General features: G+C 39.3%; 1 pseudogene across 1 annotated transcript in view; it reads right to left on the minus strand.

The window, feature by feature from the left end:
- The window catches only part of LOC149537308 (protein NO VEIN-like), a 106,131-nt pseudogene that overhangs the window by 77,713 nt on the left and 12,673 nt on the right, over positions 1-15,745 (minus strand). The window contains exon 4 of the transcript XR_016357709.1: positions 5,134-5,414. The product of XR_016357709.1 is annotated as a protein NO VEIN-like (transcript). The remainder of the gene's footprint in view (positions 1-5,133; positions 5,415-15,745) is intronic.

Genomic DNA, 15,745 nt, shown 5'->3' on the forward strand with positions numbered 1-15,745 from the left:
AATCTAGCCCTCTCTACTTATGAAAAAGAAATGATGGCTATTTTGCATGCTGTACAGAAGTGGCGGCCATACCTCTTAGGGAGTCATTTTTGCATCAGAACCGATCACCAAAGTCTGAAATACTTCCTGGAACAACGGGTATCCTCTCCTACACAACAGAAATGGGTCAGCAAACTCATGGGGTATGATTATGAGATCACCTACAAGAAGGGTAAGGAGAATATTGTGGCAGATGCTCTTTCTCGCACATTTGATAATCAAGCTTCCCTTTCCGCTATTTCTATGCCCATTCCCAATTGGTTAGCGTCTGTTCAGCAGGGCTATGACAGTGACTCTTCTTTATCTCAAATCATTCACCAGCTAGCCAATAATCCTTCTGCTATACCACATTACTCTTGGGATGGTGCTTCTCTTCGATACAAGGGTCGGCTAGTGCTTCCTCAGAACCCAGCTCTACATCAGGCTATTTTTTATGAACTCCATGCTTCTCCTTCAGCAGGGCACTCAGGCTTCCTCAAAACTTATGAGCGAGCAAGGAGAAACTTCTTTTGGAAAGGGATGAAACAGACGATTCAACAGATGGTGGCTGAATGTGATACTTGCCAACGCCACAAGGGTGAAACGACCCTCCTTCCTGGCTTGCTTGAACCATTGCCCATCCCTACACGGATTTGGACTGATATTTCTATGGATTTCATTGAAGGGCTTCCTAAATCCGGTGGCAAGACAGTGATCTTGGTTGTGGTTGATCGTCTCTCGAAATATAGTCATTTTTGTGCCCTCAGCCACCCCTATACTGCCTCCTCTGTTGCACAAATCTTCATGGACCAGATATTTCTTCTTCATGGACTCCCTTCTTCCATTGTCTCTGATCGTGATGCAACTTTTACCAGTCATTTTTGGACTGAACTGTTTCAGAAAACTGGCACCAAACTGAAGATGAGTTCGGGCTATCATCCACAAACTGATGGTCAAACTGAAATTGTCAATAAATGCTTGGAAACTTATCTTCGTTGCTTCACTTCCGAACAGCAACATCAGTGGGCCAAGTGGCTCCCTTTAGCTGAATGGTGGTACAATACCTCTTACCACACTGCCTCTAAAATGACTCCATATGAAGCAGTCTATGGTCAGGCACCTCCAGTGCTCCTTCCCTACACTCCCAACAACTCACCAGTCCAGGCAGTTGACATAGTTCTCCGCAGCAGGGATCAGATTCTTCGTACCTTACAGGATAATCTTCACATGGCCCGTAATCGGATGAAACAGCAAACAGATCAACACCGTTCTGAGCACTCATTTCAAGTTGGGGATATGGTTTTTCTTCGTCTACAGCCATACAAACAATCCTCCCTAAAGCTGAAAGGGCATCATAAGCTGGCCCCAAAATTTTATGGGCCTTATAAGGTTCTGCAGAAGATTGGTTCAGTTGCTTATAAACTGGAACTTCCTCCTTCTTCCCGCATTCATCTAGTCTTTCATGTTTCTTGTCTAAAGAAAGTTCTGGGTACCACTGTCAGAGCACAAACTACTCTCCCTGAAATGGATACGGAAGGATCCATTATCCTGGAGCCGGTGGCAATCATTGACCAGCGCACTCGCCAGCTTCGCTCTCGCTCCATCTCTGAGGTCTTGATTCAGTGGCATGGCATGCAACCAGAGGATGCTACCTGGGAACCCCTTCTTCAGATTCAACAACAATTTCCACACATTAAGCTTTGAGGACAAAGCTTTTTTCTAAGGGAGAGGGGATGTTAGGAACCTGTGTGTTCCTTCTGTTTATTAGAGTAGTGTTGTTGGACGCATATGCTTTGTAAGTCGTCCCGTGAGTATATTTTATTATCCCACATGCATAGGTAGTATTACTTTTCTAGATCGTACCCAGTATATAAGAATAGGTTGAGGCCCTTGATGGGCACGGACGAATTTATTGTATTGAGCTTGCTCAAAGGAGGTTACCCCCTCGAAGTGGCCTACGATCAGTAGATTCATTCTGAGTTCTGCTATCACTTTGTATTCTGTTCTTTCGAGCATTCTCACGATATTGCTATAAGGAGGTTCTTCACATTTTCCTTTTAATGGTATTGATTCTGACTGTAATAATCTCCACCGTGCTGTTAAAGCTTCAATCCGCTAACTCCAGGTGTCTGCTAAAATATGGATAGTAAAATATCTCTTGGTCCATATGTGTTTTATCATGGATGAATATCTATTTAACTTGGATTGCACACAATCTGTGATCACACTTCAACATTATGTTTGAAAACATTGTTACAAATGCCGTTTCTTGTCTCATGGATGTCTGTCGTGGATGTAGGGACTGAATCGCTGCTCATCCTCTAAACAATTTTTGAATGTACTTTTATATCGTTGCCTTTAATAAGTATTTCCTTTGCTGAAATATCTGCGATACTCCTTCATGGTTCCTGGTGACACATTATCTTCTTCCATTATAGCAGTGATTCATTAAGTCTGTCACAAATCGGCTATTATTTGTTCTACATCAGCGTATCACTGTGATTGTAGTCACTGCACTCTAATATCCCGTGTATATATAAGGATTTAAATGTCTTCTTTGCTTCTACTCTTCTTCTGCGATTAATTTGCTTCGCTGCTGGCTGTAGGATATACATCCCAGGAAATCAATATAGTTTGCAGAATCTCCATATTACATGATAGCTATCAGTATTGGAACTTCAGATACCATTAATCATGTGCAATTTGAATCAGATTGATCCATATTTATCTCTACCTAAATCACATGCTATTGTAGATTATCCTTTATTTCTGATCCTCAAACTTCTGTATTGCTGCAAAGGATGAGTCACAGTAGTCACTTAGTTATGTCACATAGTAGAAGATGTGCTGTACATAGTAGTGTGTGATTGCCATTGTTGCAGGTATATTGGACTTCAAATATGGCCAACATCCTCATGGTGTGTTGCTTTAGAATTTATTACTGAATGTTTATACTCTAGCATAATCACTTCAATAGTTGCTTGCTTCTGTTTTCAATATGAAACAACTTTGGCATGCTGACATTGCACAATCTCTACTTCATCTCTGTCACTGATGTTGTACCAAAATCTCTGCCAACGCATAGTGAATTCAGACTATTTTTTTAGTATATATGGTGATGTGCCAAGTTTGAATGGCATATATTTTTATTGTTGCAGGTATATTGGACTTCAAATATTGCCAACATCCTCATGGTGTGTTGCTTTAGAATTTATTACTGAATGTTTATACTCTGACATAATCACTTCAATAGTTGCTTGCTTCTGTTTTCAATATGGAAACACCTTTGGCATGCTGACATTGCACAATCTCTAATTCGTCTCTGTCACTGATGTTGTACCAGAATCTCTGCCAACGTATAGTGAATTTAGACTTTTTTTTAGTATATATGGCGATGTGCCAAGTTTGGATGGCATATACTTTTATTGTTCTTATTGTATTTTTGATGAATTCAAAACTCATTGACCTTGATTGGACTGTTGTAGAGTCATCTGAGTTTGAATTCTTATCTTCATGTATTTGACTGTCATATGTACATGAAATCTGTTTATATATTCTTTTCTCTAATTAACTGTTGTTATAAATTACACCACTTTTACAATCCCTTCAATCCCACCATCTCCTGAGATTTTTCATCATCTCTACCAAAAGAATATACTAGATCCATTCATTGTGAGAATGTAGGTATGTAAAAATATCTTCAAATACTTGGTATTGATTTGTAGGAATTTTGCACAAATGGAGCCTAGAATTTCGGGCTCCATCAGTGGCTCTTGTTGGTTCCAGTTATCTCTGGAGGAGCAGACCGATCATCCATGCTTAACATGATGTACAGTGAAATTGGGTGGCCCCAGGCCCCCCAATAATGAACATTAATTCTTTCCTCATCAAACATAATTCTGATCATGTAACACTTTGGATATTGATGTATTACATACATTATCCTTATGGACAATACTCATTGCTTCATCAATGTGGTCATTGGTGTTTGACTATTGCTTTGTCTTTGAGAAATCATTAGGTGCATCATGGCTTTTGCTAAATGGAGAGTCCCTAGAGTCTTTCTTTTGATCAGTTATACAAGCATCGGAATAAGTCTGTTTTGCTTGATTGTCTTCTTGCACACAATCTGCCTTATCTACATATTCAAGATATTGTTTCTCTCCACAAGAAGATTTCAAAGATAGTTCATATTCAGGAAATTTTACCTCTCTCACATCAAGAATTCCATCAGATATGACACTAATTTTTAGATTCATTCTTCAACACATTCTCCTGATTGTGCTTGGTTGATTCTTTACATGTTTGATACAACTCCTGCTTATAGGATGAATTGAAAGAAGTTTCACCTTCTGGATACATATCATGAGTTTCATCAACTTCAAAAATATCATTAGGCCTGCTATCTTCATCATGATGCTGATGGATTTGATTCCATAGAAGATTGTCTTCAAATAGTGGGTTCAAGAACATAGAGAACTCTGCCATATCTTCTTCTACCTCCTCTTCAAACAATGGATTCATGAACATAGAGAATTCAGGCATACCCTTGTGAGAGTTTTCATTCAGATCATTGTCGTCGGTAAATATTGTGTAGTCGATAGGGTGTGTGTCAGGATGTATCCCATCGGTATATGCTCCTTCGGGAAGGCTCTTGTTATGTAGTGACATATTGTATGTGGCTGACGGACCCCTTCGGGAAGGTTCTTCGAAAAGTATTTAGACACCCTCCAGGATCATTGTAAATCATCATAAGCATAATGTAATCTCTTGGCATATGCGAATAATACAAGGAGTTTTGTTGTTACATGTTTCTATTGTCTGTATGCATTGATTCATTTACCCTTGTACGGTAATCATTTGGCGTCGTTGCCCCATGAACCTGGAAGGAGGGAGGAATGAAGATTAATGCCAAATCAACTTAACAAGGATTGAAATAAGATAAAGGGAAAAGATGGAATACGTACTGTGCAAGAAAATTTAATCTTGGCACAACAAGCCGAACACAGAAGGAGGTTTCAGAAGATGGAGGAGACTTGACAGTTGGTGGAATTGGTGGAAGAAGCAAGGGATGAGTTTTTGAGACTGTATTCACCGAGGGAAGAGAATCCAGACAGAAGGGAATCGACTCGCATGACTAGGAGTGCCAAGGGAGCACGAGCGTAGAGTGAACTCTTTGTCCACGATACAATTCCAGAACGGACAAATTCACTTAACGAAGACCCTTCTTCACCAAAAAGCACAAGCTGTTGGGATACAAAGCGTTGGTGTCGGAGTGCAAAGCGTTGCTGCCAGGATACAAAGCGTTGGTGCCGGGATACAAAGCGTTGGTGCCGGAGTGCAAAGCGTTGGTGTCGAGATACAAAGCGTTGGTGCCAGAATATAGAGCGTTGGTGCTGGAATACAGAACGTCAATGTCGCAGTACAGAACAACGCCCATACACATCCAGTAATAATGGCAGGACCAAAGGAAAAATTGCCAAACTTTGATGGTGATGGAGCAGCCGATCCAATCTAACATTTTAAAACATGCGAAACGATTTGGAGGGCGAATGGCATAACAGATACAAACGAATGGGTCCGGCAATTTTCGGCCACCCTACGGGGTGTTGCAATTGATTGGTTCGCTGATGCAGATTCCCAAAAATTAACCACTTGGGACAACCTTAAGAAGGAGTTTACTACCGAATTTCAACTGCTTCGCAACGATAATGAGATCGTAGCCGAGATATACAACACAAAACAAGGGAAAAATGAAACAGTTTGAGTCTATACCAGGAAATTAAAAGACTTGATAAATAAAATGGAGAATAAGCCGACTGATGGGCTGTAGAAAAGATGGTTCATTGAAGGCCTACACCCGAAGTTGCGGAAGAAGATGAATATTGTGTTGCCATCATCGTACACGGAAGCATACAATCGAGCAATGAATTTAGAAAGCGAGCAAAAGACAAAAAAGAAAAAGAAGAGTAGTTCATTCGAGTCTGATGACGACATGTCTTCAGAAGAAGAGAGCAGCGATGACGACAAGGGCAGCAAGAAGGTTCGAGCCCTTCAAAAGGATATGATTGGGATGATGAAAGAATTTAAGAACATGCAGAAGGAGACCAAAGGAAATGACCTATGGTGCACCAAGTGCAAGAAAGAAGGCCATACGAAGGGATCCTGTCCGAAGGACCAATTCTGCGAGATTTGCCAAATCATGGGACATTCCACAAAGGAATGCCCTTTAAATATGAAAACAAAAGGACCTCAGCAAGTGTTCCTAACACAGGAAGCTTCCGCGTCAGGAGGGAGCGGGAACACCAGTATAGAGGGTGCCATGTCGGGAGGATACAAAAATAATCGGAGAGGTCAAAACAACAACAACAATGGCAACAATAATAATGGCAGCAGAAGTCAAATTCAGTACGATGTGAATGGTAGACCCATAGTTCAATGTCGAGCATGTAATTTGTGGGGCCACTTTGCTCGAGACTATACAACGAAAAACACACCAAAATTATTATGTAGATGGTGCGGACTTGGCGATCATGAAGATGCTAAGTGCCCGAAGTCAGGAGTGAATTTGATCACCATCAGGATGGACAAAGAGGAGGTTCTGTCAATCACACGGAAGCAAGAAAAACTGTACCTTGACCCAACGGAAGAAAAGAAGAGAGCACAAGAAACATAGGCTAAGAAGGCAATGCAGGCAGAGAAAGCACACTTGAAGGACACTATTGGTACCTCAGCAAGGAACTGTACGAAACAAAACATCGTATGGCAGATATTACAAACTGAAGTACCAATCAAAATAAATGATCTGTTGCTCACAATGCCTCAACTCCAATCAGTACTCACAAACATCACTCTAGCTGCTAAACTACCAAGAGAACACGGAAGGGAACAAGAAAGTGGAGCAAGTACAGTGGACGGAAGGGAGAAGGGAAGTAGAGCAAGTGCAGAGGATCCAATGCTACTAGCCCTCTCATCCGGACAACATTTGATAGTCGTCAAGATGGGAATTCTAAGAACTATTCTGACAAACACAATTGTGGACGGAAGGTCCGGTGTGAATGTGTTACCAAAGGATACCTAGAAGAGGTTGGGACAACTGACATTGTGGCCACCTACGTTCCAATTATTAATGATGGAACAACACATGATCAAACTGTTGGGAGTCCTGATGGCACAACCAGTCACTATTGGAACATAGTCGTTCCTACTCAACTTCGTCATCATCCCGCTAAAGAGGAGAGGATATGATACCATTCTGGGCCGAGGATGGCTCATAGAAGCGAAGGTTAAGCATGACTGGTAGAAAAATTCTCTATCAATGGAGTGTGGAGGCAGAAGATTCATAATTGACTTGCACACACAAATGGTAGGTGAGGAGGCAACGTTGTCGGATTTCGAAGGCGAAGGTGGAGAGGATGACGAGGGGAAGAAGAGAATGGAACTTAATGAAGAGGGAGTATTGAGACTAGAAGGAGGGTTGAATGAGGATGACCTAGACTCGTTGAACGGCCTTTTCCACTAGTAGATGGAGAATTATGAGCTTTTTCTGAGCTGTAATATGTTAAGTGTCGACAAAGGTGAGAAAGAAGAGAGAAATGAATGTCTGACGGAATACAGAGAAGCAGAAGAAGGAAAGGCAGTTGGGACTAAAGCTAAAGGGAAGAAGATACAATACGAACCCACAAAAAAGAAAGATTTCACTGTACGACAGCGCAGGAAGAAAATGTTATGGCGAACCAGGGATATGGTAGAAAGGTGCCGACAGCAAGGAAGACACATCATACGGTCTGCACAAGAAACAAAGAGGAAGGGTTTAATAAAAAATTCAGTAGTACGGAGTGAAGGTTCTAAAATCAATAATACAGTTATTAATAGCAAAGAGTGGCAGCCCATAGAATTCATGGTACCAAGTTTCGGGAACAAATTGGGCGATATGGAAAACCTGAGGGAGAGATCGTGTAACTTAAATAAACTTGATGAGTGACAAGTGCAGGCACAATGGGCCACGGAGGTGATGCAGAACAGGTGCAAAGCGTGGTATGATAAACACTTGAAACTGAATAAGTTTCAACCGGGCCAGTTAGTGTTGAAGTATAACAGGCAGGATGAAATCAAACTTGGAAAGTTTAGAATCAAATGGGTAGGACCATACAAGATATGGGAAGTTGGTGATAACGAAGCGATGAAGTTATGGACGCTCGATAGGAAGGAAGTACCGGGCACAGCAAATGTGTCAAAGTTAAAAATCTATCATGAAGGGAATAGTCCCCTGTCGACAAATAATTTAAAAAAAAAAATAAATTTTTTTTAAAAAAAAATTTTAAAAAAAGAGAGCAAGAAAAGTACCATACGGCATCATGTAACACGGTATGGCATCTTATAAGGGGCAACATTCACCGTATGGCCCTTTTCTACCCGTACGACCTTTTTTCAACAAAGCAAATCGTACGACATTCCAAAGTTGAGACATTGTACGACATGAACACCTCCAGGCAGGCACCGTACGGACACATAAAGCCCTCCAAAAATCACTATATGACATGGTGATTACATGTGCTTAATCGTACGGCATGAACACTTCATATTTCAAGCACACTCTAGCCGTACAACCCTCCAAAAGACAACGCCGTACGGCCCTCCAGAAGCCATAACGCCATACGGCCTCGACTGTACGTGCCGTCATGGGTTTCAGTACGATGTTCAATGAGACGAAAAAAAAGAAAAAAAAGTGAATCATACGGCATTACAGAGTCCTCCAGGAAGATGGTACGACTATGGCAGAAGCAATCCATTGTGTAGCTGTACATTGGCCCGTACAAATCTAGAAGGGTGATAGGAGGTTTTCTATAAATTAAAAAAAAAAAAAAAGCGACAAAAGATTGAAACAATTCAAAATGAGTAATGCATGATGCCAAAGGGAAGGGAAAGACATAAGTAGGTAGTAAATCATAAGCAATTGCCAGAAAGAGTGTGGGATTAGAAGAAATCGCAAAAATAGTGTGTTCCATGGAGTTTTGTCTGTGTTTGAAGGTGCTAATTTGGTCTTGGTGGCCCCTTGACCCCACTGGGGGCGTTGCCCCCTAAACCCCCAAGCATTGCGATTATCAGTCATGGAAAGTTTGACTAGTTGATGAGACCTGGACTTGCTGCAGGCATGCAATGTCTATGTGTCGAGGGTGGAGGATCAGAGTGCAGCAGTAGTAGAGAAAGTAGATGGAGGGGTGTGGGTGACAAGACCTCTACCACTAGCCGAGAAGGATAAGGATGTTCGTTCATGCCTTATTGACATCATAGAGTGAAGCAAGTCCTTGGCAGAGTTGGTGCTTACAGAGAGAAGATGAGCAGGGGCTGGGCAAGAAGCTCGGGAGACGACCGAGAAGGCTCAGGAGGAGATGGCCAACTGACTTGCCACCCTGTAGATTGCTTGAGAAGCAGAGCAGACAGTCTTGTTAGCACAACTCAAGGAAAGTGCATGAGGGAAGCAGCAGGAAGAACAACAACTAATAGCAATGGAATAGCGGTTGGCAGTAGCACTATAGGCAAAGGACTCAGCGAAGAGGGCTAATGATTAGAAAGAAGTTGAGTGCCAGGAGGTTACTTTAATGTTGAAAGAAGTAGTGGAGGAGAACTCTCAGATCAAAGCTGATTTGAAGGTCCGGACAAATCAAGTGTATCAACTTTGACACAATCGGTCTTTATAGTCCTAGACGCAGCCTTCTGGCTCATGATGTCTATGTTGTTTTTATGAATAAATGTAATTAGTTGTTTTGAATTTTGTTGTGTTGTCATCCAGAGACAAATTTTCTTTTGGGGGGATGATGTCATTGGTAAATATTGTGTAGCTGACAAGGTGTGTGTCAGGATGTATCCCGTCAGTATATGCTCCTTCGGGAAGGTTCTTGTTATGTAGCGACTTGTATGTGGCCAACGGACCCCTTTGGGAAGGTTCTTTAGAAAGTATTCATACACCCTTCGGGATCATTGTCAATCATCATAAGCATAATGTAATCTCTTGGCATATGCGAATAATACAAGGAGTTCTGCTGTTACATGTTTCTATTGTCTGTATGCATTGATTCATTTACCCTAGTACGGTAAACAATCATCATAGGTTTCATCAACAAGGTTACTATCTTTATTGACATTATCTTTTAGAACTTTCTCCTATTCATATATTGTATGTTGTTATATTTCATCTCCACTATTTGATTCTTGGAAATTATCATCTCCTTTATCTATCCCCTAAAGATGTGCTGATCCATGAACATGCTCACCATGGTAAATTGAGAAAAAAATTGAGCCATTTTTGTCCACATGTTTTTGATATTCCATGTCTAATAAGGCTGAGATTTCTTCCATGCCGAGAGAATCCTCTTCCTCATTTTTACATTCACTATCATTTGTTGGCATATGAGTATTCATCATGGACAGATCCTCCTTCAGATTGATCAACAACTTCTTCTCCATTCAAATCAGAAAGATCATTATGTTCTTGTAGCACTTCGGTATATCCTTCATCTTCATCACCTTCTTTCAATATCTAAAAAAGAAGCTTCAAATCGGGGTCACTTTGTCAGAATCCCAACTCAAAAAAATTCTTTATAAATTCCACGTATGGGGGCATGATGTCTGATGGTATCTCATGATAAATGTTTGTCATCCTCATGTACAAATGTGCCAAAGACTCCCCTTCAAATCTTTCTAAACTGAAAAAGGCATCAAGTGGGGACATGTCAAGATCTTCTTCCATGCTGTAATTTTGATCTTCTTACTGTTCATAACACATCTCACCTTCCTTACTTGCATCATGAAATTCATATAAGAACCATTGTTCAAACTCTTTCCAAGATGAGATACCTTGTGTAGGTTGTGATTCATATGCCTGCCTTGCATTGTCTTTCAATGTCTTGGCAAATTGCTTCATCACCTGATCTTCTACACAAATTTCATAATCCTCTATAAATGTATGAAACTCATCCAAATGCCAAAGTGCTGATTCATCCCATTCTCCATGGAACTTTGGTGCAAGTTGTGAAAGTTTTAGGTATGACTTGCTAGGTTCATAATCAAAATTGCTGAAATCCAATAGCCTGATACCATCTTTAATTAAAGGCTTTCTTTGAAATGATCGATACATTTGAAAAAACTATCTAGTGGAACCCAAAGTTTTGGATCTCTATTTGTGTTCTTTTTACCTTCTTTCATTATAATATTTGCAGGATTTGTGTCCTATCTAGATTATTGTGATAAGCAACATTCTCTGGAGCAATAGCAAATTGGACAACTAAAGAATGGGAGTGAAATCTAGAGCAGACTGAGATGTTTGTAAAGAGTACACTCATGGAAATTTGTAATGACTTAAGAGGAAAACTCGTCATGGTCCTATGGTGTGTTATTGTTCAGATTTCTTTATGATTTTTTGGGATTTTCCTTTGCTAATAGCAAGGAGCATTAGCTATGTATATAGTATTTATTTGAGCCAGGTCCTCAAACAGAAGAAAACTATTCAGTTGTCAAAGTAATGGTAGAATATGGAACCATTTTATGACTGAGGTTATTGCATTCATGTATCTTCTCTGTGTGTTAGCACTTCAGCAGTATTATCAGATATATTTCCCCGAAGCAATTGTCCATTCCAGGATCAATTAAGGTATAGATGATGGTAGGACAATGAGAGCAGCATTAGATTCTTGCGTGCTTCAAGTCTTGTCATGACCCCAAGAAAATAAGGCAAATACTTGTAAATAAAACAAACATTTCAATAAATAATCATTATTAATATCTGTATTGAAATTCATTGTTAATATCTATTTTTATTTATTGAAATTTATTATTAATATCTATATTTATTAATTTCAATAAATAATCATTATTAAATGTATGTAATTGAAATTCATTATTAATATTCTATATTTATTGAAATTCATTATTAATATCTATATTTATTATATATATAAAAATAACAAGCATTATTAATACTTTGAAACAATATAAATTAATAAAAGGAATAAATACTAATATTATTACTGATAACGTAATCCATGCAAACATAACCCAACACTTAAAAATATTTTAAAATGATCAAATCCTTTGCAAACCAAACAACACGACTAGTAAGAACAATACTTATATCGAGCCGAGCAAAGGGAGAAAGCATTGAATAGGAAGGAAGGAGAAATCCAGGAGCAGCGGCAATGGTATTAAGCATAAAATGGAAGAGGTCCTCAACACAGGAGGGCATGTACACAGCAAGCACAGGTGAGACTCATGGCAATTAGCTGCACCCATGAAACATCTTTCACGCCAGACTTAAGACACCACAAGGGAGCCAAGGACAGAACTAACTAGGTATACCAGGTACCATCCAAAACTCACGAACAGGAGCAAGTAACGGGTGTGAAATTGAATCTCGCGGGAAGTCTAGGCCAAACATCGCTCACGAACCAGAAGAGCAGGAACCACAGGTAGACAGGGACAAGAGTCCACAACTGTGCACCAAGATTCATAGTATTATCACACCCACACAGAACACCATCTAAATCGAAAAGGAAGGCAAGGTAACAATCCTTGAAAATCAGTAATGATTGAAAAAATAAGGTGAATCTACTTCTGTTAGATCACCAAGCTTAGGAGTTAAATTCTCTCTCCTAAGAAGGATGGATGCCTTGATCAAGCATCCATATGCAAAACAAAGACACTTAGTGTAGAGTTGTTCCCATTCGGGAGCCCTAGGAAGCTCTCCCCCAGGAGCTAAGCATCTGATTGCAAACTCTTATTAAGAAAGATATGTTAATTTATCAAATAGAATTTATATTTTAAAACTTAATAAGAATAATGTGTTATATAATGTATTGAGAATTATTACAATTGCAGGTTGTCAGCCTAGAAATTCGAAAACCAAGAACCAGGGACATTACAAGTCTCTTGAATCTATTGCCAATATGAACACATCAGTGCATTAGTGATTATCTTTATGGTATTAACTACAATTGCAACATATAATCAAACATGTAATGACAATATAACAAAATTATGGTTACAATATCAAAGCAGGAACATATAAAGCAACTGCCTGTTATTTTGTCATGTCCCCTCTTTAGTCTAACTAGTAGAGTTATGTGAGTTAGCCTATCATGGGGGTCTCGTAGGCTAGCAATTGTGAATAAAGACTCATACAGGATATTCAGTGACCGGGCTTGACTTTACAGGTAGTTGGGAGCTAGTTGTGTGTAGTTCCTTGATTTTAGGAGGTATCCCTACATTTTAAGAGGATGTGTCAATTTCCAGATGTGAGGTTCCATGGGACCATTCCATGGTTTCAGTTTGAAGATGGTAGGGTGTGTTCCCTAGTTTCTAGGAGCATCCCTAGATTATACGGAAGAGACTGCTAGTTGACCCATCTTGTCTGGTATTAGTCACAGACAAGTGACATGGCTAGTTTCACGTTTATTTTGTTTGTTTGAACTTTCAGAGGAAAAATGGGGAATATTTTAATATAATTAAATATTTCCTAAGTTAGCATTTAAATAATTTATAATAAGGCTATTTATATAGCCATTTCGGAGTGCCCTTGTGTTATAGCTCATTGGAAAGGTCTTGAATTATTATAAACTATTTTCACTATCCGAAGACTTTTTGGTGCTGAGTTATAACATTATATTTAAGTAATGTTTTTCCTATAGCTTGGACGCCTTTATTTGGGAAAATGTTATTTTATTATAAAGTGCAAAGTGTAATTCTCATTTAGGGTTTGATTTGTACTTGGGAGGAGTTATAAGGAGATGAAGACCTAATTGTGGAGTATCTTTTCACATTTGAAACTTGTGAGATTGGAAATTTCTCTAGTGGAGCAATTCAGAGGCTTGGGATGAAAAACCCTAACTCTAGAGTGTTGGGACGCAAACTGGAGTTGGAAGGTACTATTCTCCATGGCAAGGATCGACATTCTTCATAGTACCATTTATCAGAAGTAAACATCACATTCAGCTAGGCAGCCACCCTATTCCAACTTGGGCATTTCTTCCAGAGGCAGCTCAGACTTGTATTGTGGGTGCCATTCCTTATTAACAACCACGTTTTGCAGTTTGGAGGTCATATAGGGGTTTGTGACAGCAAGCTGTCCATCTTTTGTGATTGTAAAACCCTTCTACAGCTAGCATCAGGTTCATAGTAGACAGCAGCAAATCCATTTGATATATTCATTTCTTTGACTGCAAAAATCTGAATATTATTCCTCGTATGATTTGAATCATTTCTAGATTGTTAAGTGTTTTCAATATTTGAATGCTGCTCATCATTCTTAGTTCAAAGTTGTTTGTTATTTGTCATTTACTTGCATATATCTTTAAAAACACCTAAAAACTTGATAATGAGGAAAAGCCAAAAAGAAATCAGAATTCTCTAAAGTCTATTTAGAGGTACAAAATTCTGGTCAAAATCTCGAATTTTGGAACAAGCATCAATTTCCAAGGTCACCAGGATTGGGGATCTTTCATATATGGGAAAAAGTATATTGTGCTGAGGTCTAAAAAAAAGTATGCTCTTACTTGCAAAAGTTTGTTTCAAACGTATCATGTTCAGACTGAAATAATATAGAGATGTTGAAACCTTCCTATAATGATCAAATAGATGTTTTTACAAGAACTGTTTATCTTAAACTTGACGAAGGATTTGTTGTGTTAATGAACTCACCCTCAAAGCCATTATCTGGTGATAGAGCAATAGTAGTGAAGGTATTGTGTGTTAAATGTATCGCAAAGTGTTGAGTTCTGTTAGAATTTTGGAGGAATGTGAACTCTCTCATCCAGAGGGTAATTTGTGTCATCCTTCAAAATCAGTTCTGAGCCTTCAAGAACATACAAATAGCGCTCATGCACTTTTTCTAAGACCATGGGATATAAACGCTCCTCCCTTGCGATTATTGATTCTAAACTCATTTTCGCATCTAACATTCATCTAACTTTATTGCAGGGATATACATAAAACAATGAATTTCAGCTTTTGAACGGTGACAAAGGAAGTATGATGCACAGGTATTAGGTGTCTGCAATTTGGGCATATTGATGAGACATGAACAAGAAAGAGGATACTATGTCCCCATGGGGTATTATTTTGGTAAAACTCTTGCACCAGCAGATGAATGAAACTTCTACTCTCACGGCCACTCTATTTATCCAGCGCTCCCGATATGCAAATTCGATTCCCAATTTTGAGATGCATCACTATTATATAATCTTGGATTCAAGCGATTCAGGATCAAGTGCACCTGCCTTGGCCTTGCAGAGCTAGAAGTGCAAAGAACTTGGATTTCATCATTCAGTTCCATCAAGTTGGCCATAACTGGTTGGATATCCCAACATCGAGTTGGCAAGACTTGTAGTATTTCAATCTGTATTTTTGGGAACCAACACTATCCATCGTCTCCTTCTGAGTCTTCTCCCTCAGCAGAGCTACCAACTGAAACTTTATTGAATAGAGTCGCTACCTCTTTCAAGGAATATATTGATTTGATGATCTTCTGGGTTCTTGCTTCTAGCAGAGTACACTTTCAATCAAACTGATACAACTGCTCTCTGATTCTAATATATATATATATATATATAGTGAGCAACTCTCCCCAATAGAGTTGCCAATCTATTGGGTCCCAAAACCACAGATTGGAAATCCAAGAGCTTGCCAATTCTCAAATAGGATTCCATAATCAGTTATGGCCAATGAAGGAGAATGA

This window comes from Cupressus sempervirens, chromosome 10, assembly GCF_028749045.1.
Source record: "Cupressus sempervirens isolate cs-2001-9-10 chromosome 10, ASM2874904v1, whole genome shotgun sequence".
NCBI lineage: Eukaryota > Viridiplantae > Streptophyta > Pinopsida > Cupressales > Cupressaceae > Cupressus > Cupressus sempervirens.